The sequence below is a fragment of the Triturus cristatus genome, chromosome 10 (genome assembly GCF_964204655.1).
Source record: "Triturus cristatus chromosome 10, aTriCri1.1, whole genome shotgun sequence".
Classification (NCBI taxonomy): Eukaryota; Metazoa; Chordata; class Amphibia; order Caudata; family Salamandridae; genus Triturus; species Triturus cristatus.
This window is the reverse complement of record NC_140593.1, coordinates 700,705,478-700,728,947: the sequence shown is the minus strand read 5'-3', so window position 1 is coordinate 700,728,947 and position 23,470 is coordinate 700,705,478. Positions and strand designations below refer to the sequence as shown.

At 41.3% G+C, this 23,470-nt stretch overlaps 1 protein-coding gene across 1 annotated transcript in view; it reads left to right on the top strand.

The window, feature by feature from the left end:
• Positions 1-23,470, top strand: part of LOC146789911 (uncharacterized) — a 3,228,338-nt gene that overhangs the window by 2,012,339 nt on the left and 1,192,529 nt on the right. The window contains exon 9 of the mRNA XM_085631221.1: positions 19,789-19,877. The gene's annotated coding sequence lies outside the window, so the exon portion shown is untranslated. The remainder of the gene's footprint in view (positions 1-19,788; positions 19,878-23,470) is intronic.

Sequence of the window (23,470 nt, the reverse complement as noted above, 5' to 3'; positions counted from 1 at the left end):
AGAAACAAAGAATACATTTTAATAAAAAGAATGACACCAACATGACAAATATCCAAGAAGGGGAATCTGAGATATAGATTTTTAGTGCCAAAAACGCTAAGCATCAATATAACAGTCTATGAAAGTAGTAGACCAGGACCTAAGTGTGATTTCAGGCTGACCTTAATGGAGCATGTGTCTGATACACCAAGGTGGGGTTTGTTCCAGCCAAATATTTTACATTTTGACTTAGTATGTTTTATGGAGCTCAAAATCCTCTTGTGCAGCAAGACAGAATCTTTATGCAACAAAATTGAATCGAAATTGGGCACATTTCTCGTGAGATGTAGCTAACATTCAGGTGGTGTTGGAAATCCAAAAATGTTTCAAGGTCCCAACTTTTCAAGGTAAATGTTTCTGGAGGCGCTCTTCTGGGTCACTTCTAAGGCTCTCAGGACCTTAGTGACTGTAATTAGGAACTAAAACTCACTCCCGCAGAGGCTACCAGCAGGTTCCTATCTAGGTCCATTGGTTACTGGTCACTTCAGTATAAAAGCCACAAGTACTATGTTGTGTCCCTGTAGCCACATAGAATATCAGCCAACTGATGCTTCTATTTCTGAGTCTCTGATACAAATTGGATGAGGTTTAGCCCTTCAGGTCTCTACGAAGGTCATAAACAGAAGGTCCAGTCCTATTCTGATCTTCTGCTGGTCCAGAAAGTATTCTGAGGAACGTTCATTGGGGTGCCATATTTAAGGGTTTACAATAGCCAGTGGGTGTGGGTGACTTATGGGTATCTATATCCGATGAGGTAAAAGTTCCCAGGGGTAACCCTTCCCACTTTGACAGCATTTCTGTTTTCCCTACTGCAAGCATTCCCAGAGTGGACCTTACTCCTAAAATCCAATACTGGGGAACCTTTCATCCCTAGTGCAGAGGCATTGTGTCCACCCAGAGTTGTGGCCAGGGAAAAGAGCAATCCCCTCAAACGGGTTATTTCCAAAAATACATTTTTTTTGTTTAGTTAGTTAAAACCATATAATTTTTTTATCACAAAAAAAAATAATACAACAGAATCCATTGTTGAAAGAGGTATACAAGTGTTAGTTCTTTGTGTGGAATTAGACCAGAACATTGTGCATTATTTAAGTAGGTTATCTGACTTGTGGCTGATCGTAGCTTTGAGCGCAAACTTCATTCTTGGATAAAACAAAATAAAAATTTCATCTGAGGTTTATTAGCTGTCTGCGGTCTTTGAGTTACTCTTTTGCAGAACCTAGTATGACATTTTATATTAAAATGGTTGTGTTTATTTGATTGACTAGTCTAGGCCATTCCATCCATTAGAACAGCTGGTGCAAGAAAGGATGTTACAGACATGAATAAATAGAAATTTAAAATCTGTACAACTGTGTAAATGTTTAGAAAAGTAAATGCCCAAGTGTTTAAATGAGTGTCAGAACTGCATGTACAAACTTGTAATGGACAAGCTTATGGGAGTGGCAGCTCAAAGTCCTGCAATTTTATTGAGTTCAGACGTGCAGGCGGGTGGGACTGCATTAGATGGTTATGGGATTGTCAGTTCCCCCTAGCATCATTGTTGGTCCAGACTCTCGTAGTAATCTACCTGCTTCCGTGAAGAATTTGCCAAACTGTGCTAGGACCTTTGGAGTAACAGTGCTTCCTTACATGATCTTATCTTATATTGTATGAAGATAGGCCTTAGATACCTGCGTCTCTGTTGTAGTAAACTTGTGCAGCAGCATGCATTATGGGCAACTGACACATAAATATATTTACACAGCCTGCATTGCTCCTGCCCCAGAGCCCAGTTTTTCCAATGTGTACAGGGCGTACTCCCAAATGGGTGTTGTTAGCAGCCTGACTGATAGAATATTCTTGAATGCGTGCTTTCCAATTGCTGCTCTCAGGTATGGTTGGCAGAGAGAGGCTTTGTGGGAATCTTCAAGCTCCTCCACACCTGTGATGCTTCCTGCCTCATTTGAGTCCAGATCCCTCAAGGCCTTTCTGGCTTGTGCCTTTAGTTTGATTTTTAGTTGTACTTTGCTGATTGGGAGAGCTAATACGAGTGCTGGATCAAGGTTTAACGTTGATCCAGTAAATTCCTGGTACTTCGCCCAGTCGCTTTCCTTGTCCAGGAACACTGTCATGAGGGCGCTCCGCAGGGACTCAGGATCTGCCCAACTCACCTGAAGATAATTGTTGATAATGTATTTTTTGCATGCTACATGCATGTTTACTAGATTGAATTGCAGTCAGATAAAGTGCTCCGAGTGTTCTTTGGCAAGCCAAATATCTTCTTGTATGAGAGTGTGTGGTTCTGCTACAGTGTCTTGGTTAGCCTTCCAGGATAGGCAAGGTGGCCTTAGCTTACTGTTGGTACAATTTTAGCCCTGATGACTTTCTGAATTGCCTCAGCCGAGTGGCTATTTAGTTTATGGTGGAGCGTAGATAGATCAAACGTGTTTTTTGCTGCTTTAGTTGCTTTTGCCTTTGTCTGCATTGTTTGTTTCCCTGTGTCTGTCAAGCAAACTCCAAGGTAATTGTACTTTGAGTCCATGTCAACCTTTAGTGTGCCGAGTTGCCATTTGTGTTGGTGTTTTTGAGACATTGGCTGAAAATCAGGACTTTTGTTTTTCTGGTATTTGCGTGGAGGGCGTTGTGTTAAAATATCCAGGGCCCTCCTCATCCCAAAACACGTCTGGTCCACCAAGACCATGTCATCCAATGTGTTTACTAAATACAGAATCTGTGGGTAGCTTCCCTCTTACTGGTTTCTGAGCCTACCTGCCTAGCGTGGGTGTGGAGAACAAATGCTTTCCCACTCCAAGGTCTCTCCTTACACTAAACTATGAATGGGAAGGTCACACCTCTTCCTTTTTCAAGTTCCTGGACTCTCCCAATCTGTCCTTCATGAGCCAATAGGAATCACCTGCCCCACACCCAGCCCATTCTGTCTTCAGGCCTCAGCTATTGTGCACTTTGGGGTCAGTTCTCACATCTCATTAAGGTCAAGCACTGTCTGGGCAGCTGCTGGCAGGTTGATGCAAATTAGCCACAAGATACTTCAGGCAGGGAAAAGGTGACATTCTAAAAGTTACTTTTCCTGCATATTTTTTCAAATCTAATTCCACCAATTGATTAGACTTTTACTAAACATGAAAAGTAGGCTTTGTTTCATATTCTATCTGTTTCCTATCAAAAGTTACAGATCAAAATGTACAATCTGTTCTTCAGCATTTTCTTGTATCCAGCCACAGTCTTACCAATGGAAAAAGCTTTTGGGGGCCAGTCAATTGAGGAACAAGACAGCTTTCCTTTCTTTAGTTTCTTGCATGATCCACATTTAAATATCTGGCAGCCTACCTTTTGGGCAACAAGGTATACCCAGGGATGATCTAATAATATTTAAAAGTAGTGTTTCCCACCTGGTAGAATGGGTTATTTTGACAGGTTTGACAGCAGGGTTTTAGGATGCTTCAGTAAGGCTAGTCCTGACAGGCCTTAAACCATGTTTTACCACAAAATTTTGTGTTTGGCTTAATATGTGCTGCAGTCCACAGGGAGCATTAACTTCTAGACCGAAGGGAATTTTCCAGACATGTTGAATATGCCAATCAGTGATAGGGCAGCTTAGCTATGTCAATAGAGGAGAGTTCTGATCCAAAAAGGTGAAAGATATGGGTTGACCATGCAGAAAAGATGGATTTGCTACAGGAATAGTTTTAAAGAGGAATGGCCTATGTAATAAAGGACTTTTCTTAAAACATATGAAATAGAATCCTATATTTTACACACCAGGCACCCTGACTAGCATCTTAGTTCTTTCTTTATGAGTTTTCTAGTATTGCTTTCAGGAATATTACACAAAAATGAATAAATGCATCAAGCGATTAGCTTTAATAATGCTTGTTAGGTGACTCAGATAAATAATTACTACAAGGACCGTTTTCATGATCCTGTGTTTTTTATTTTTTATTATTGTCAGTAATAAGCACAGTCACCTATCATCCCACTTAAGGACCTGCTCCTCTTCACTTCCTTCACTTATTGGGCAGAGGCTTGGCAGCATCCCTGCTGCCTCATTGTCTGGACTGCACTTTACTCAGGGCAGCTGGTCCAGCAGTCTGAGTTGGCTCACATTCATTACTTCTGGCTGTTGCAGTCTATGCCTGACCAAATAGTGACATACAGACTGACGACAACAACAGAAAATTGCCTGCACATACACAATTAAAATGTACTATACAGGTGCAAACCTGTCCTAGTGGAGCAATGCTCTCAGGGCCAATGCTGTGACATATCATTTTTGGCCATGCCTTACAAACGAGCTCTTGGGCAGGGATGGGTTGGGTGCAGCACTGGCGGGCAGCAGTAGGCATCCAGCCAGCTACAAGATAGTGGCAGCATTATACTTCAGTAAGTTAAAGCCTACATTTGATTTGTGCTTTATGGCTTGTAGACCAGCTGGATTGGTTCCCCTTTGGAGAGGGGCAGGATATCTCATGATCCCAAAAAGTGAGTGCTGGTGGGGTCCACTAAAACCTACCAGCTCAAACCAACCACCACTCTGCACCACAGGATTACGCTAACTGTGACCAGATCACAAAACATTATTGACAACCATTATTTCTTGACCTTAGGCAGTGCTTGGTGCAAATACATTTTACCACCATATTATTTAAGCACATTTTTGGCAGTGGCAATGTGTATCAAGAATGTCTGCAGATATCTGATGTGTGACATTATGTTGTGGTTGCAATTTCTTTGCTTTTTTTGTACATCATAAATGCATTGTGAAGTTGTAGGGTTTTACTAAGGGTTGCTGTGTTCAAGATTTCAATGTTTTGTTGTGTTGTGCCCTACTTTAATTACTTCTGTTGTTTTATAGCTTTGTGTATTTATTGTCTACATTATGTTGCCTTTTCCAGCTCAATGCAGCACAAGGATTTAAATTTACCATAATTCACTTTCTACTATAACATCACACTTGATCTGCTTCAGATAGGAAGCAAAGATCCATCTTAAATTAGTATTTTCAGTACACGCCTTTTGTGATATGTCTGCTGGTGTTTTAAGTAGTTGAAGAGCTACTACTGCAGCAATAGTTTACAACTTTAGGCAGTGGCAAATGGTTGTTTGTCATTGAAACTTTAAAGGAATGTGATGCTATAGGCGGGAAATGTAGCAGCATTTGTTAACATATTTAAAGAAAGCAACATAACACAACAAGATAACACAAAGCACAATGACAAAAAAACTAGAAAAATGTAAGGGCAGAACAACGCAGATGCAACACAACAATCTCAGGATATCACAACACAATCATAGAATGCAGCCGAAAACAACACCAAGTTTAGCATCACAACATATCCTCATCATTACAAAATGCAAACAACAAATATGGACACACATTCTTGTAACACATTATCAATAAATCTTTGTTCAGTAAGTAAAATCACCATAAAAGAATACAAATCCATGAAGATAAAATCAAATTCATGAAATAACAATAAAAACAAGCAATACAATTAATTATTAAACAGGGAACACATAAAAGAGTTAATCAGGTCTCACCCTGGAAGTCCAGACAGCCAGTAAAAAGGATAAAACAGTAAAAATCACATGGACCATGGGTAACATCGGTAAGTACATCAAGGTGGGCCTAACTTGTTTAAAGTGCAATGGTTTTAATAAAGAGATTAAAAAGCACTTCTTCTGCAAGCTGAAATAAGAGCAAAACATTGTAAATGAAGCATTTTCGCAGTCACAGGCTGCCTTTTCCTAAGGCCGAACCCATCCACATGGGGAAGTAAAAAAAGTATGTAATTGGTTAAATCTAAACCTTCCCAGTAAGAACCTGTCATGCTGTGAGTGAACCAAGCCCAGGTATGGCTACAACTCCTGTACAGTCTTTAGAAGCATATGGCCCCTAACTACTGGCATCTGAAGTTCTAAGCTTTTTCTCTCCAATCGGTAGCATTCCAGAAACAATCTTTTAACACTCCCCAGCTTGTTGGCGGAGAGATCAGTTGGATTAAAAAAAATGTCAGGCCTGCCTAAGGAAAAAAAGCATGCCTTGACATTAGCAAACGATGGAATACTCAGTGCCCAGTCCAGAGACAGACAGTCCTCAATAATCAACCAACTTAAGTTCAGCTCCTCCCTAATCCAAATATTTATCCAGCACAATAATAGACTTAGGGCGACTTGATCCGAGACACAGTCGAGCCCTCATTCAGCATGCACAGAAAATGCCAGGGTGGACTGGGGGACCTGGGCCAGCTTACACAGGAAGTTGTTTTCTATTGTCTGAATCCAATCCACCTTCGTTTTCCACCTAAACCTAGATACCATATCACAGCAGTGCAATGCACTTGGCTTGATAGATTTTTTAGAAGGTCCCTTGGTGTCCTAGAACCAAGCCTACATGCAAAAATAAAAACCATCCCCTTAGTTTTTACGGCCTCTGATCTTTTGGCCTCCACCAGGGGTTTCCAACAATTTTTGGCAACAAATACAACTCCCAAATAAGGGAAGGCATTAACTTTGGACAGAGTAAAATTAGATACCATAAAGGTCTTACTGCGGGTAGATCTGGGGCCCGCTACCATTACATAGGACTTTGAAAAATTGACCTAGAGATGCAGAAGTTCCATAAAAGACACATACTTGGCCAACAACAAGTCCAGCCCCTGTGCGGTCCGGGCCATAAGGATTGCATCGTCCGCATATAGCAGAATGGTGAATCTATTCCTCATTTTAGGACAATCGGCTACACCGATAGGAGCCCGAACTCTAACTCGTTCAGATACACAGTGAACAAAAAAAGGTGCAAGTATGTACCCCTGGCAAACCCCACAGCTTGTGAAAAATGGACATGTGCATGCTGCTCTCTGAGAAAAGACACCAAAGCTGTGGTCGTTGAGTGCAGATCAGACAATAATGCCACAATACTAGAATCGACCCCCAGCTCACTAAGCAGAGTTTAGCTTGATTGACATTGTCAAAAGCAGGCGTGAAATCCATAAATGCAGAATGTAGGGATTCAGGCCGAGCCACCGTATATTTATTTATTTATTATTATTTTTTTTTTTATAAACCTTTATTCGCATAAATCAGATACACAGCTATTCAGCCGACATCCCGGAGGTTCGGCAGCTAAACAATCAACACGTGAAGTCCTCCATAGCTCTAGTACAGGAGAATGACAAAGGTCTCATTTTTGAAAACTACCTACAATAAACACAACAAGCAAGGCAGTATACACCACAAAGTCATGCCAGTTTCCAGCGGGGGCGCGGCCCCATTTCCAACATCAAATCAAAGCACCGATCGGGAGGATGAGGGAAAGCAGAGGCACTTACATTCTAACGGAGGTGCATCAGAAAAACCCAAGTCGGAAGTGAGGCTAGGGGGAAAGTTGCTCCTCTGGCGGTTCAGTGGCAGGAGGCAGACATATGCCTCCCCTATATTGGTTCCAACTTCCCCATACCTTATGCCATTTCTTAGGCCTCCCCCGTGCACTATACACCGTTTTCTCCCGAAACATGCTCCAGTCCATGTTGTCCTTCCATGCATCCAGGGTGGGCGGGCTCTGGGATCCCCACAGTCGTGCCACCGTATATTTATTGATAATTAGATGGAGGTTGAGGCATTGGTCTGCTGTCGACCTTCCTGCCCTGAATCCATACTGGACATGGCTCAAGATGTGATTCTCTTCTGCCTAGTCAGCAGCCTATTTACAACCCCCTCCCCCTCCCCAGGCCCTTAACCTTAGCATCCAATAGTGAGATTGTCCGATAGCATTGTGGGTTCTCTTTGTCCCACTTCTTAAATATGGGAGCAATCACAGTGGTAGACAAGGAGGGTAGCAACTCTGTGCAGCCGCACTTAAGACCTGAGTTAAAAGCGGGTTCCAAAAATCAATATTAGCTTTAAACAGATCTGGAGGTATATTATCTGGGCCCAGAACCTTATTTCTGGACAAAGCAAGAGTTCCTTGTTGGATTTCATTTAATGTGAACACCACTCGGTCGCCAGTTTTAACAAATGCCCCTGTGATTTTATCTCCCATCCCATCCCTATGATTATAAATACTCTCAAAATGAGCCACCCACTTTTGCTCCGGGATATGATAGCATAGAAGCAAGCCAGGACCCTAAGAAAAACATAGCCTGTTTACAACACTCCAGAAAAGACCACTATCCCCCGTTTCACAGGCTGGACATAGCTCGTCCCAGACCGACTCCTGTAAATTGTGTCTACACCCCTTTTGAGCCAACTTGTAGGCTCACCTGCAATTTCTGATCAATTGCGCATCCCTCGGGGATTGCCTCAAGGCTGCCTTCAGATGGCGCAGAGTTCTTGGGCAATCCCAGTCAAACCATTTTGGGATTTGTGACTCCCAGGTGCTAGTGGGTGCGGCCGTCAAAAGATTACCATCCCCCCAAACTATGCCTTCATATACTTTCAAAACCTCTCCCCACACCACTGTCCAAACAATTAATAATATCATGCAGACAGGAAGTAATAAGAGACATTTGTAGATGCTGAGGGTCCACCTGAGCCCAATTCAGCCTTCTCCCTTGGTCCACAACGTACAAACTCATGAGGGCACCACTTGACTGTGTTTTTTGACCCACGGCAATGTCCTGGGTTAATGATAATGGATTAGGTTCGACCAAAGGGCTGAAAAAGATTTTAAAATGAGAAATGAGGAGATATAGTGGTGCTGAAACAAATGTGAAATCAATAAGTGAGCCACTACCCCATCCTTTATATGATGGACAAATTGAATAATTCAGGGAGTATGCCACTTTCTCCATTATGAAGGCCAGATTGTAAGTGTCTTAAAGCTCATTTAACTCCCGCCCATTCTGTGAGTGAGCAAATTGTGAGCCTTTATTCAACCAACAACTACCATTGGTAGCACCACCCTCTGGTGAGAAATTGCAGAGATGACAATTAAAATCGCCGGCAAGGACAATTAGCAGTTGACCATCGCTCGTCACTGAAATAGACCTCAATGCGCGGTCCTGACAAGGGATTCTGGGGGGCTCAGATCATCTACCATTATTATTATTATAATAATAAATTAGACCATTGGAGAATAGCCAAGCAATCTAAGTCATACACCCTGCAGTGTGTGAGCATGCCACTTAAGATCCGAGGTAAACCGGCTCAACTCAATTTTAACAAACATAATTAAACCCCCTGGCCCTACCACCATTGAAGGCACCGCGGGTACAAAATAAGATGTGTATCCCTCTAGACAAAAACTATTTTCAATTGCCCAAGTTTTTGGGAGACAAATTATGTGGAAGGGTCTAACACAAGAGACCCACTTAGGGTCATTAAACTTGGAATCAAGACCTGCAATATTCCAGGACAACACCATAAGTCCCTTGAGTTGCTGGGGTGAGAAAATCTGGGGGGGCATCCAGGATTCTATGAGCCTGGGAAGATCAAATTGGATCCAGTCAATGGCAGGACTCCAATCTGTTCAGAGGAAGAAATCTATTAACAGTCGGTATTGGGGGAGGTGGCCTAAAAGCAGGTTGATTGTTAGCTAAACCAGGGCTTTTACCAGAGGAGTGAGAATGTAAAGCAGTAAGCCTGGTCTATAAAAAAATCCCTGGGGCAAGGTGACAATCCTGGGTGGACCTAAGGTCAGTCAAGGGGAGAAGGCAAGTAATACGCCAACTATCCAGGCATTATTAAAATTAACCACCACACAGTCTCCGGGCCACGGTTTCCTATCCTTGCCTATCCAGCAACACATTATCACATCTAAACAATTAGATGATGGCACTAATTGCTAATTATTTACAACTACAGTCATGTTACAGTGCTACCGAAAACAGTTTTTTTCCAGCCCATGGTATCAGCAACCTGATTGTCTCAGAGAACCACGGATTGATGTTGAGTTTTATATTGCATTTTCCAGAATGACCAGCATCCTTCGCTGATGAAAGGGGGATTTTATCAAGATTAGATTGGGGTAGCCAATCATAGTTGTTGTGGCCCCCTTTTTAGTGCTTCTTTGCTTGACACTGGTGCTCGGTCTCTGTGGTGACAAGGCTCTGCACTCTGCTTCGGAGCTCTGAGTAGTATTTAACATAAGGGCTGCAGCACATATATGTAGCAGATGTGTGCAGCACACAAATGACAGATACAAATCTGTCTGCATGTTCTGTGCCCGGTCCTCAACTAGATCCAGCACTACCTTCTGGAATACCTAAAGCTGCCCATCCATTCTGAGGAGTACTTGTGTGTCTACTGCCAACTACAACCCCCTCCAGTGAATCCCATTCCCAGTTCACATTTTATCCAGATCAATGGTATAAGCATTCTTACTTGGAATAAAATCTACAATTCATGCTCCTACATGTAAAATGTGAGCCAGGAAATGCAAACATATTTTTGTATATCTTCAGTCAATATAGATTCTAGAGTGACAAAACATGTGTTTAGATAATAATAATAATAATAATAATAATAATAATAATAATAATAATAATAATAATTTTTATTCGGAAGTGATCACAACCATAAAAGATGAGAAAACAAAGTGTAAAACACAGCAGCAGTACAATTAAAATACATTTGGTGATTTAGTGTAAAGTCGCAAAATCAAAACAGTCCTCAATCACATCTAGAATTTCTAGATCTGAATGCTGCAAAAAGCGTGTAAACATTAGGCAAGAGCTGCAAGTGCATTAAAGCAACACAGGCTTGTCTAAAACTCAGGTCTTAAAAAAGGGGTTTAAGAAACAAAATTCAGGGTATCCTGTGGAGACATTTGGTCACAGCCACAGGGACCTCTCTCAATAGCATGTAAAACAAAGCCAAATGGGGATGCCAAGAGGTGATGAAGCTGGTTAAATCTAAAATGGGTTATTAAAAATCTGTCAGAGGCGCTCGTTAAAACTGAGAGATAATTTTCCATGCCCTGGACAGCTTTTAGAAGAGTGTTCCCTCTCACTGCTGGTTTACTCACCTCATTGCCTTCACGGAAAGCTGAGGCATGTTTAAAAAACAATTATTTTTCTAATGTCAAGTCCCGGGGCTTAACAGTGTTGTGTGAGAGAAAGTTGTCTGCTCTTCCTAGAGCTCTGAAAATTTTTTTTTTACATGCCGTAACCAAGGGATTTTGAGTGCATGGTCCAGTAATAAACAGTCTGAAATGACTGAACGATTAAATTCCACCTCATCATTCAACCAAATCTTTGCCCAACACATCAAAGTTCTTAATGCCACCAGGTCAGTTATGTGCTTAACTCCCAGTTCTTTGGGTATGGAGAACGACGGGGTACCATGGAGGACCTTCAGAATTCATCTCAAATACTTATTTTGTGCAGTCTGTAGTTTGATAACCTCCATGTGCCCCCAAACCTCGCTTCCATACAAGGCCTTAGAGATGCAGAAGGACTGGTAGAGTGTTAAGATCACCCCCGGAGACTAGGTTCCTAGTCTGTGAGAATAATTTGCGATAGCTCTCATTGAATTGTTCATGTCTCCTAACTTCCTCTACATCAGGTACTTCCAATTTAGTTTTGCATAAAAAAAGTTCTCGGATAGGAGAAGGCCAGGACCTTAGCTAAAAAATGGGCTCCTGCCTTAAAAGTCTTAGCTCAAGTCAACCGGGTACCACCTTCCATGAAATACAATTTTGTGAAGTTGGCCAATAAGTCCAGCTTATTCATGAAAGAAACAAATCGATCAAGGCCTGTAGGCCCATCAAAAGTGCGTGCCATCAGTACTGCGTCGTCCACAAATAATGAAACTGGCACTGATTTCCTGCCCACTCTAGGGCTGTCAGTCTTTAGTGTTGCCAGGGCGGATTCTTGACCATTGATGTATATTGTAAATAAATAAGGGGCTAAAATACACCCTTGGCGAACCCCCAGTACAATTAAAATGATCTATAAGGCCTGCACCATGAGAGTATCTGACTGAGGCTGTGGTGTGGGAATGGAGGGTCATTAGTAAGTTTACAATAGCAGGCTTGACCCCCCGGTCACCAAACCTAAACTTTGGTAGTCTTTAAAGAGGACATACATTTTGTCAGTGTTCTGAACCATGTATCCGACAGCGTACCTTTTTTTTTGCATAAGAATAGAGGTTTCTCCTGATATTTGTTTTGATTAATTTTAAATCTTTGATAACACATACATTTGTTTTTATAGCTTGTAAACAAAATAGTTTAACTAGTGAACACATACACATATTCTTCCATCTTGATAGAAATATTGTAACTATAATGGGTAAATCTTTTATATTTTACAACAATGTTTGTATGAATGCTTAGAATTCGTAAAGTGCAAAATGAGCTAAGTGCAGCAAACCAAGAAAGTACAGTATAATAAACTCATTGGACTCCACAGACAAAGAGGCACAGATAGGGAAATGAGTATTAAAGAGAGAGGGAACTACAGGTTAGGGTTCAGGCTTTTAATTGGGTGTCCGGTACCTAGGTAGGTTACACATGTAAATAGGAATATAAGAAATCACAAATTAATCATAGTAAATGGCAAGTCTTACATAATAGATACAACTCTGTACATTTCACATGCTACTTTTTTATATGATACTTTTAGTACCATACGTTCTACTTGAATATGACTGATAAACAAAAAGCTGGAGTAGATGCAAGAATACAGGTTCAAAGACAACCTGTCAATCACAGTAGCTTCTGAGCAATGGAACACTGTATCCCTTTCACACTGTTGTAGTGTATGGCTGCCGCTGGAAATCTTTATTCAGAATGTCGGAATTAAAATCATCCGTTATGCATTGTGCCCTTGATCGGGCTCTCACAAAACAGGCTCTGAAGGTGAATTTATCCCCCGATCCCCCAGTTAGAGAAAGGCAGTAAAACGGATGTTGATTGTCTGACACCTCACACACCTTCTCTTACTTTTCTGGAGCCTCTGCAAATCTAAATAAGTCGGGGTAATGTAGGGGGAGTGTGTGTACCGCCCTCTCCAACGTTTTTTCATCTGAGACCCGCAAATGAAAGGGGAATTCAGGATGCACTGCAGGTGTTCTGACAGAGCTGCTGGCAGCACAATACCAGCTCTCCACTCTTGAATTGAGAGTGGACAGCACAGCTTCAGGAGGCAAGTTAATTCCCAGACTGTGGTGAGGAAGGGTGGGATAATGGCATGTATGTGTTTCACACTAAAAGGGTAACTTAGGTCAGAACTCCTTTGCCCACTGTTTCCGCTCCATACAATCAGTAACTGAAAGAAATATTTGGTTAAATAAATTCACTTTGTTGCAGGGAATCTGTTTGGAAACAGAACTGTGCCTGGGATGACAGAACATCAGAATAGAGGGACGAAGTCACTGTTCCAAATCAGTACCTATAGGCCCACATTGGACTCGCTCACAATGCCTTACCTGTCCTTCTGACCTTTCCAGAGTAACAGGTGAATTGGCAACTTAGAACACAACTTTCTCGTCCCCAGGGAAACCGATGAAACAGATCATTACCTTTATTTCCTCACTTATGCATGTCCATAATAAACAAAAGACACGAGGAAAGTTTTCAATATTTATTAAAACTATTGTTATCTACTATGATTTAACTGTGCTGCGATTAGAAAAAATATACAACTGAGCAAAGTAATCAGCATTATGAGCAAACTGTATAAAATGAAAGCCCAAATATGGGAAATGATATATCTGCCTATGCCTACCTTCACTACCTGAGAACAGGGATATATCACTGATCTCTGGGATTAGCAGCAGACCCCATACCTGGCATGTGTAGTTAGGTGGTCCATATCTCAGGTTGCGCAAGGCTGGTGCACCTGTTACAAGACCTTTCCCCTCTGCTGGAATCCTCCCTTTTGTTTCCCAAAGGCAAGTCCCAGTTCATATGATAAGAACTGGTTGGAAAACAGCAGCTGCACCTCTGTGTTGTGTCTAAACATTTGAAGATTTTGCTTTACCGAGCACAGAAAAACAGGGCACTATGTTGTGCGACCTGGTATGAAATTTTCAGGCTGAATCCCAAGAAAAAGAACGTAACAATAATAACATGTACACTATATTTCCCCAAAAATATCATGGCACTAAAATGAATGTCTTATGTGTGGCTATGCAAAGCAAAGCGGCCTACACCAGTTAGGCTAAAGTAAGGGAGAACCAAAGCAGGCCCCAAAGGGAACTTACTACAATTTTACTCTCAGCTGATACATAAAACTGGCCCTGCACTGTGCCAGAAAATCCCCCCATAGCAAGGAGTCGAATAATCCAAAATGTGCCCTTTGAAATTTGACTTTAAATTATTTTACTGCCTGACTGATTGCACACTTCTGTTCCAGAGCTTTTTTTGTTTTTTTTTAAACCAGATATTGTGTTTAAACACATTGTGAGAAATTGGGTTATTGGTTAAGGGGGAGTGAACCCCTACTCAAGCAACAACCACATTCCCTGTCAGGGTGAAGCACAAAAAGCTAATAAACTAACCTGTGCTTAACACTCTGGTAGCTTGGCACAAAAGCAATCAGGCTTAACTTAGATACAATGTGTAAAGTAATTATGCAGCACACAAACTGTAATAAAGGGAAAAACAGTACAAGGAAAATCACACACCAATTTACAAAAATTTAGTAAAATGTAATTAATTATTTGACACCAAAACAATGAAAATCCAATCAGTAGAATCAGAGATATGCAATGTTGGGATGGAAAAGTCACATGTATAGTAATGGACGTGAACTCTGCTCCGAGTTCCCAACTGTACTGATGTCTGGACCTCCTTATGCGGATTTTTGTTGTCATAGGCAAACACAGAAAATGCCTGTGCACCATGACATATTTGCTATCTCATAATTGTGGTCCTATTGGACTTAAAGGGGTGCCCAAATTGGTACCCTCATTGTGGTGCAAGTATTCTGCCTTCACCAGGAGTTATTCAGCAGAAGCATAGTGGTGGCAGCATACCGTGTAGTGATCAGTGGAGTGAGAAGGTCTTTTTTAATGTGTCAGTGGAGTGACACTGACAGGCTCACTCACTTTAAAAGTTGTGCTGCTGTGTGCTTCAGCCACCCTTGGCCTAAATCTGTATGGTCTGAAGTGCTGCTCCCTGCAGAAATGGTATATCTGTGCTGGGTGTATCTGTGCCTGGGAAAGGGATAATTCTGTACTGATTGAATGGTGAATGCATGTGCTGGATGTATATGTGCCTATGAGTGGGACAGTACAAGAAGGATCCAGTGCTGGGCAGTGCATGTGTGTTAAATGCATCTGCCGGATGGCTACATGCACTGGTAGTATGTGTGCCTGTGGATGGTACAATACATGGAGGGCCCTGGGTTTAATTTTGGGAGACCCAGGCCACCTACATGGTGAAACATGGAGAGAAAGTAGACAAATCATCTGAAAAACATTTGTATATTGCTGTATTCCTCTAAGCTGGTTGGGACGCACACTGAGAAGAGCCAGGCTTGCCTATACAATTCAAAGGGTGCTCTTTGATTCAGTGAGAGCTCACAAGGAAGGGGCCTAGGCACATATGAGGAAGGAGATGGAGCTGATAAGAGAATCACAAAGAGTAGGCTGGGGGGCATGTGAACAGGCCTCTGTGCATGGCTGTATACTTGTGCTAAGTGAGATTGCTGGTGTGGGAGCTTGCACAGAACGATGACTTCCACTGCAGTTTAATTTGTGTAAAGCCATACATCTCCTCTTTGCAAGATACACATAATATGAGTATAGTGCTTTACCATACTACTTCTTTGCAATTTTTAATGTAAAGAGAATGAAGATAGGTGACAAAGAGTTCCCATAGATGTGCCCTTCATTCTTCTTGTATAAGGTGTGTGTCATAAAAAAATGCTTTGACACCCTACATTGGGATGAGTTGTGTGTGAAAAAAAACTGAATACATTTTAGAAGGGGCTATGGGAAGATGCCAGGCACTGTTGGAAGGTGTAATGGAATTCATTGAGAAGGAGGTCATTTTAGGGGTGGCAATAAAGATTTGCCACACTGGGCATCACCAATGCTAAGGCCGGCCCTGACAAGACAGTTATGATTTTCAATGGCACCAGACATGAATGATCACCAATATTGGGATGTAATAATCTCAGTGGAATCACTTGCAGCGAGGTGCTTTTGATGTCACTGGGCATGACTTGAATCCATTTCAAAATTGGATCAGGGCTGGTAGTATCTATGCAGCAAACAGGAGCTTCGGGGATGCTATGTTTCCAAAATTGCAATTTACCTCCTATTTAGCGATGTCTTAATACCGAATGTGAATCCATAGATATTGCTATTAGGAAATCGCAGGTTACATACATTCCAGTTTGCAATTCCCAATTAGCGATTTCTACGGATTCTCAATTTGGGATCACAATTTTGGACTGTATTTCACATGGGCCATGGCCCCTATCTCTCCTCACAATGGTTCTCCTGGACAAGGCGCGCTGTGAGAGGAAGAAACTGTGTGTTTGTGTGTACCACAGCAAGGACCATACATTTTTTCTTAGGTCAAGAAACATCAAAGCAGTGTATGGCTCCTTGAAGGGTCAGAGAAGTGTGCCTGTTTCCTAGAAAAGAGCAGGTCACTGTTTTTTTCTTTTTGTTGGCTAATGTTAACTAAATCACACATGTTGGAGTTAGCTGCTTTATAGATGATACCACAGGTCTTGAAGGTGATGTAGAATGGCAGAGGAAGACAGTAATGTTATTTCAGTGTGGAGATAACCTTGTCATGCTTATGCAACCCTTTAATGATTCAAGCTGCTGCTTGTACAATGCACAGCAGTTAAGTTAGGCGTGAGTCTGCAATGCCAGTGAGCAAGCAGTCCCACTATCATAGGAGTGGAACCAACCCCTGGCCTTTCAATAGTATGCATGCTATGTCCTCATGCTGAGAGAAGGCAACCTTTCTTTTGTCCTCCAGAGCTTCTCATTGTGAAAACAGCATGTACCTCCAGTATAGGGGTCTCCAACATTTTCTGATACAAGAGCTACTTATGTTCAATAAAAATCATCCAGAGCTCCTAATATTAATGATGCAGGAATGGCCACCCCTAACAAGACTGTCAGCAGTGATCACATCAATACATCAAGCAGGGTTATACATAACTTCCTCTCTACATAGTTAATACATAGCTGCACCCCCTGGCACCAAGGTAGTAATGGGAGTTATGAATCTTGAAAATTCTAATATCTTTCTACAAACAACAGCTTATGAGTTCTGAAAATACACATATTTGAATCTTGGATGTATGCTTTTTAATGTTTTCATACAAACAATAATTCAACCAAGCAAAGGTTTCTATTGTAGGAGGCTGGGCTGCACACAGGAGAGCTACTCACAAGCTGCTGGAGAGCTACTGCCAGCTCAGAAGCTGGAGATGCCTGCTCTACTATGTCTATTTTGCAGCATCTTAAGTGATTGCTGCTAAGCAAACAATGTTTTAATATGTAAGGGCCCTCTTTTCAAAGTACAGTGGCACTGATGCCCTTCATATTCCATGGGTTCACAGCATGTTATATTAGTGTCCTCTTCTACAGTAAAGGTTTTAAAGATACCATACCAATATAACCTGCAACCTCTGCAGCAGTTGCCAGTAAATGAGGTACAGTTAGAGTACTGTTGCTCAGTGTTTACAAAGTGGATGTTAGTCAGTGAGTGCAAAGCTGCAGGTCACACCCCCTTTAAATTCTTATCATGTATTAAGTATCTTCTGTTTTGTGCCAGGATCCCATTTCTCAACGCACATTCCATCCAATACCTAAGAGGGGAAGATAGAGTGTTTCGGGGATTCTGTACCTACACAGAACTATGCGCAGGAAAACAGGACCTCGGTGGATAGGGGTGTACCAACCCATCACCTTAGCACCCAAAATCTCAAAACCGACTAGCTATAGTGTCTCATTCGTTTTCCTCCAAAAATCACAAAGCTACAAATGATTAGACAACCCAGAACAAAACACTCCTGACTCTCCCAGGAATCGCGGTGGCAAGACATACCCTTTTGCTCGCTCACTCATACTTGTCCACAATAAGAATTGACAGAGTCAATGTAATAGTTCAACATTTTTATTTTAACTATCGTGCTCTACAATACAGTATACGAGCTAGTACCAGGCAGCAAAATGCATAAACTCAGAATGATTAGCATTGTTACAATTCAATAGAATACAAAGGGGGAAGTCATTTTATATAAAGGCAGTGGAAAAAAGGACTATCAGGCCTAACAACCCTCCCCTTGGCTGGAAGAAGTTTGTTTACATAAAAGAAGTTCTCTGGGCTTTGACAGCAGATCCCATACCTTAAAGCCTGGATGTAATGTTTACATCATAGGAACAGCATAGCTCCTCTTCATGGAAAGGCTTTCTCCAAGCGTGTGTTAAAACAACATGCATCCCCGTAATATCAAAGCACAGGTCTCCAGCCTTGCAGCTCTGTTTAGCATATTATGTCTAGGTGCTAGGGACTGACCAGAACAGAATAACAAGGGGCATTGTTTATCAACCTTGTACAACGTGTTCAGACTAAACTCCAAGAACGCAGCAGAGAACGTGAAAAGCAGATGGTTCTCATATGAAAGGCATAAACAGAGTCTTGCAAAAATAAAGTTATGTAGTAACGTGTGCAAAAGCAGCATCATGGCAGCAAAGCTTATGCTAACTTAGCAATGTCGACAATGTCCGTAAGGGCCATATAACAAGAGCTCTCCTCGAGCTGCATTAAATTGAAAGATTTCTCTTTCTCCAGCTCTTCCTTTCTAAAACATTGTGTTGTCCTGCAGTGTTTTAAGTGCCCTTTGTGCTTTACCTTTGGGAACGGGCATCATTTCTTTCACTGTAGCATAAACCACTATTCTTTCTCCTCTTTAGCAATTGAGAACTTGATCAAGTGACAGACGTCTTGCATGAAGTAGCCCTCTTATGTTTAGACTTATTTCTTATTTTGTTCTATCAATGCCTCTTTTAATTAAATCATACTTCGGTCTGCAGATCTGTGGATTCATTCAATGTTTAAATCTATGTTTTTGGGCATACCTTTCCTTCTTGTGGGCCCTATTCCTCATTGATCTTATCTGAATCAGTGCCATTGTGGAACAAATTAATTAACGTGAAAAAGTCAACGAATGTGTGAAGGGGATAATGTAGCTCCAGAGGAATTTATGGTCTCTGTATCATGAATTCCTTTTAGGTGGTTTTACTTTTAATGGCCCTTTCTCTTTTTATGTTGTGTATCATCACAGAGTTGCCCATGAATTTTGTCTATGAAAGTAAAAACTACAATCTAGAAGAGTGAATTTTGATATACATTTCGAAATCCAGGTTGAAGAATGTAATTCAATGAAATGTATTCTTACCTTTGCCTTATCCCGAAATCTTGCATCCAAATCGCACATTACTCAGATCATGACTGATCAGGTCACCTGCAATACATTGCATCAACACAACATTGTATGACGATCACGTGAATCTATTTGTGAATAATGTTCTTGTTTTTCTCATACTGACATTTTCAACAAAGAGTTATAAAACCAAATATAGCAACATTTTTACTGTGCAACTCGGCCAGTATTCATAATTTCTCTGGTGAAATCATGAAATGGTTACACGACACAAAACACATTTTTCTGGTGACTTCAGAACTATTATCATAGCAGGAGTAGCAACATTGCTACTTTGTAACTCGACCAGTATTGGTATTTTCTGTGGTGAAATCATGAAATGGTTATATGAATTATGTTACTTTGTGTATCTGGTTTCATAATTACAAACAAATCTATTTTTCAGGTGTCTTAAGCACTACTATCCTAGCAGGAGTGGAGCACTGGATACAGATGAAAGGGAAAAGCAACAAAAAGTCTTAAGGACGCTTATCAGTAAGTAATGAAAATCTTTGATTTCTGTTCAACATATGAAATATTCACACACACATATATATATATATATATGTGTGTTTATTGTGCAAAACTATATGGGGATTTGTGTATGATAAAAATCCATATCAGAAGAATGAGAAAGGCAGGCAGAGGCCAAAGACCAAGGCCAATCTGTCCTAGGAATCTGTCCCCACTTATTGTCAAAGGTATCAGCGCTGTGGAGGGAAACCGGCCCTTGAGCACAGCGCTGGGGATGTTTATGGAGGCAGAAGCGGGAGTTGTGTGAGCTGTGAATCGGGTGGAGTTGAATTAACTAAAATAGACACCGAGCTGCTAGTAACAAACCCACACTAAGCTACTTCTAAAAAAAAAACAAATATTAAATGCTAAAAGGAACCGTTACCTCCGCACCACCCAGCACTGCTTCTTTCAAGTCAGCCAGGAGGGGGTCTGGTCTTTGTCTCTGTCTTGATCTCGTTTACCAATCACTTGTCTGGAGGCTGTCAGTGGCTAATTGTGCCCTGGAGACTCAAGAAAAAAAAAAAGGACCTAGCTCTTAAAGTGCTACATCCACAATAGCACAGTACTACAATACTACATAATGCGAGAGGAACCTCGGTGGAAAATCCAGGAATACCATTATAGACATCTAAGCACTGCTGTATGAAAGAGGCTGGGGAGAGAAACCAAATTTGACTCAGCACGCACTAAGAAGAATATAGATGTGGCAATAACAGTGATAGCGACTCAGGCATGCGTCAAGGATCCACAAAGTGACAGGATACAGGAACAAAGAAAACAAAATAAAAAAAATCTTGGAGGCGATACAAGTAGATTAGATCCTCTGTGTCAACTTAACTGCCAAGTAAAAGTACATGATCGGCATATAATATTGGATATCTAGACTGTATCAAATGCATTAAACTTGGCAAACTTAGAGCAGGAATCAGCCCTTCCGCAACCAGCCCAGATAAAACCAAATGAGCATTGTGACGAAATAGAGAATAACGGACAGACTACAAGGCAAGTAGAGACAGGGAAAATGAATGAAACGGATACAGAAAGGAATGAGAATCTCCAGGAGAGTGTCCAGGAGGAGCTAGCGGAATTAGACGATCAAAACTTGGTCGCTGATCAGCTCATGCCTCAACCAAACATCCTGGGAGCACAATGGAATGAAGAACTTGAGCCTAACGAGAAAGCACAAGAGACACAAGAAGTGGATAATGGTCATACCCTGAAACCAATGCCTCAAAAACGAGAAACTAGAGGCACTAAAGCCAAGGACTTAAAAAACAAGGAGCACGATAATGATGGAGGGAAAGACAGACCAAAAGAAAAGGAGAAGGAAAAGGAGAGAGGCAGTAGAAAGGGCCCAGAAAAAGATAAAGACAAAGATAAAGACAAGGACAAAACAAAAACTATGAATCGCAGAGGGCAACGGGGACAATGAAAAACTTAAAAAGGACAAGAAGGGCGATAGACAGGCAGCTAAAGGTGATGGCACAGAACTGGATAACAAGAAGGAAAAAGTCAAAGAGAAATGTAAGGAGAAGGTGAAAGACCCTGAAGAGACCGCAGAGACGGAATTAATGTTAAAAAAAGCAAAACGGTTACAAACCATTAAAGACTTGAAAGCAAATGCAAAGGCGACTGCGACAGACAAGTCAACTGCATCGCAACCCAGTATATTAAATATCTTTAGCCCACTGTCCAAAATGGGGGCAAACAAAGGGATAAGTCATGAAGTAACAGTCCAGGAGTCAACAAAATTGGGCGGGGCAAATGAAAGATTCAACCCGGTGATTGATGGATATGTAACCCTGAATCCCCCAACTGATAAATTACCCTTGTTACAAATTGATTCACACTCAGATGAATCTGATGTAGACATATATGAGACTGGAACCTCTACTTCTAGCGAGGCAAGCGGTGTTAGCAAAGGTCAAGACCAAGATCCATCAACCCAGGAAATATCAGGCTGCTCTGGTATAGGGAAAGAGAGTGATCCGGGGCAAGGAAGCACGCCCAGGAAAAAATTGGAGAAAAGAAAAATAAGGAATAAGAGACTAAATAAATCTACCTATGATGAAACCACTGATCAAGGAAGTAACCCAGAGCCTACCAATCCTCGTAAAAACTTAAAATCTAAAAAACCAAAGGAAACAGTAGTGCTTCGAGAAAGTAGGGAGGGATCTACAGTGGACATCTCTGAAGACGATGAGGCAGGAGAAGTAGACGAACCGTCCTTGAAAGAAATATTGACTTCAATAAAGAAATTGCATACAGATATCAAAATGGACACTCAAAAACATCATGTAGCTATTCAAAAGTTAAAAGGGGCTGTTAATAAGGTGGGCAGCACCTGTCTGGCAATCTCTGAAAGGATGACGTCAGTTGAAACACGAACTGACCATCTAGAAAAGGATGATACTTACGTGCAAAAACAGGAAAAAAATCAAGAACGTATTATACAGGACTTAATGATAAAGGTCGAGGAACAGGAAAATAGAGCAAGGCGAAATAATCTGCGATTCCTGGGGATCCCAGAAGGTGTTGAAGACAACGATCCAAGGGGGTATGTAATTAGACTCTTAAAATCATCTATTCCCGAATTCCAAACTTGGGAACTAGAGAGAGAAGTTCAAAGAGCCCATCGTTTTCCCCTTACTCAGTCAAAGAAAACACAGAACCAATCAAAATATCCAAGGGCAATGTTGGTATTTTTTGGAAACTACTTCTATATATGATCTAGCTCGTCCTACAAGTAAGAGAGAATACAATGGCAGCACATACTTTGTCAGGCCAGACTTTGCCCACGCAACCGTTGAAAGAAGATGGAGACTGAGGCAGTTATTCACTCCATTTGAACAGATTGGAGCTAAAGTATATTTACAAAACCCTGCTCGACTGAAAATAATATTTAGGGGGGCAACCCGTAGCTTTACCAGTGAAATACAAGCAGAAAGTTACCTCAAAGAAATTTCAGAGACTGTAAAAAATAGCACTGGAAAATGAGTAAGAACTAATTTCTGTCTTATAACATGTATTGGACAATAAGCATTTTTTATAAGAATATCTCTTCTGTGAAAAATAATGGGAGATCAATATTAATCGCTAATCACATAGGAAGTAATACTTGAAAACATGCTCAGTAGGAGTAAAACCCTGGTCCTTAAAGACTTCTTTTTTTTTCTATCTAAATATAACACTCACGCAGGGTGGGGGGGTGCACTGAGGCATACTGATCTTCTGGCGCCCACACCTGGATCCGGCTGGACCCAGGATGCTTCAAGGGGAGGTAAGGGGGGGTGGGGGGGTCGTTGTGGGAGTAAAGGGGAGAAAAAAACCATCATCAGAAAAGGAAAGTAACCAGAAATGGGTGGAAAAAAAGAAAAATGATGCGCATAGTCACAATTAATGTGTGTGGTTTAAATGATGTAAGAAAAAGAAGGGATGTGAAAGAATATTTTAGAACACTGCAAGCTGATCTAATTTGCGTTCAGGAGACGCATATAGAGATTTCGCAGAAATCTCTACTGGAACAACTGGGGTATAAAGTTTTGACTTGTACGACTCAGGGCACCAGAACA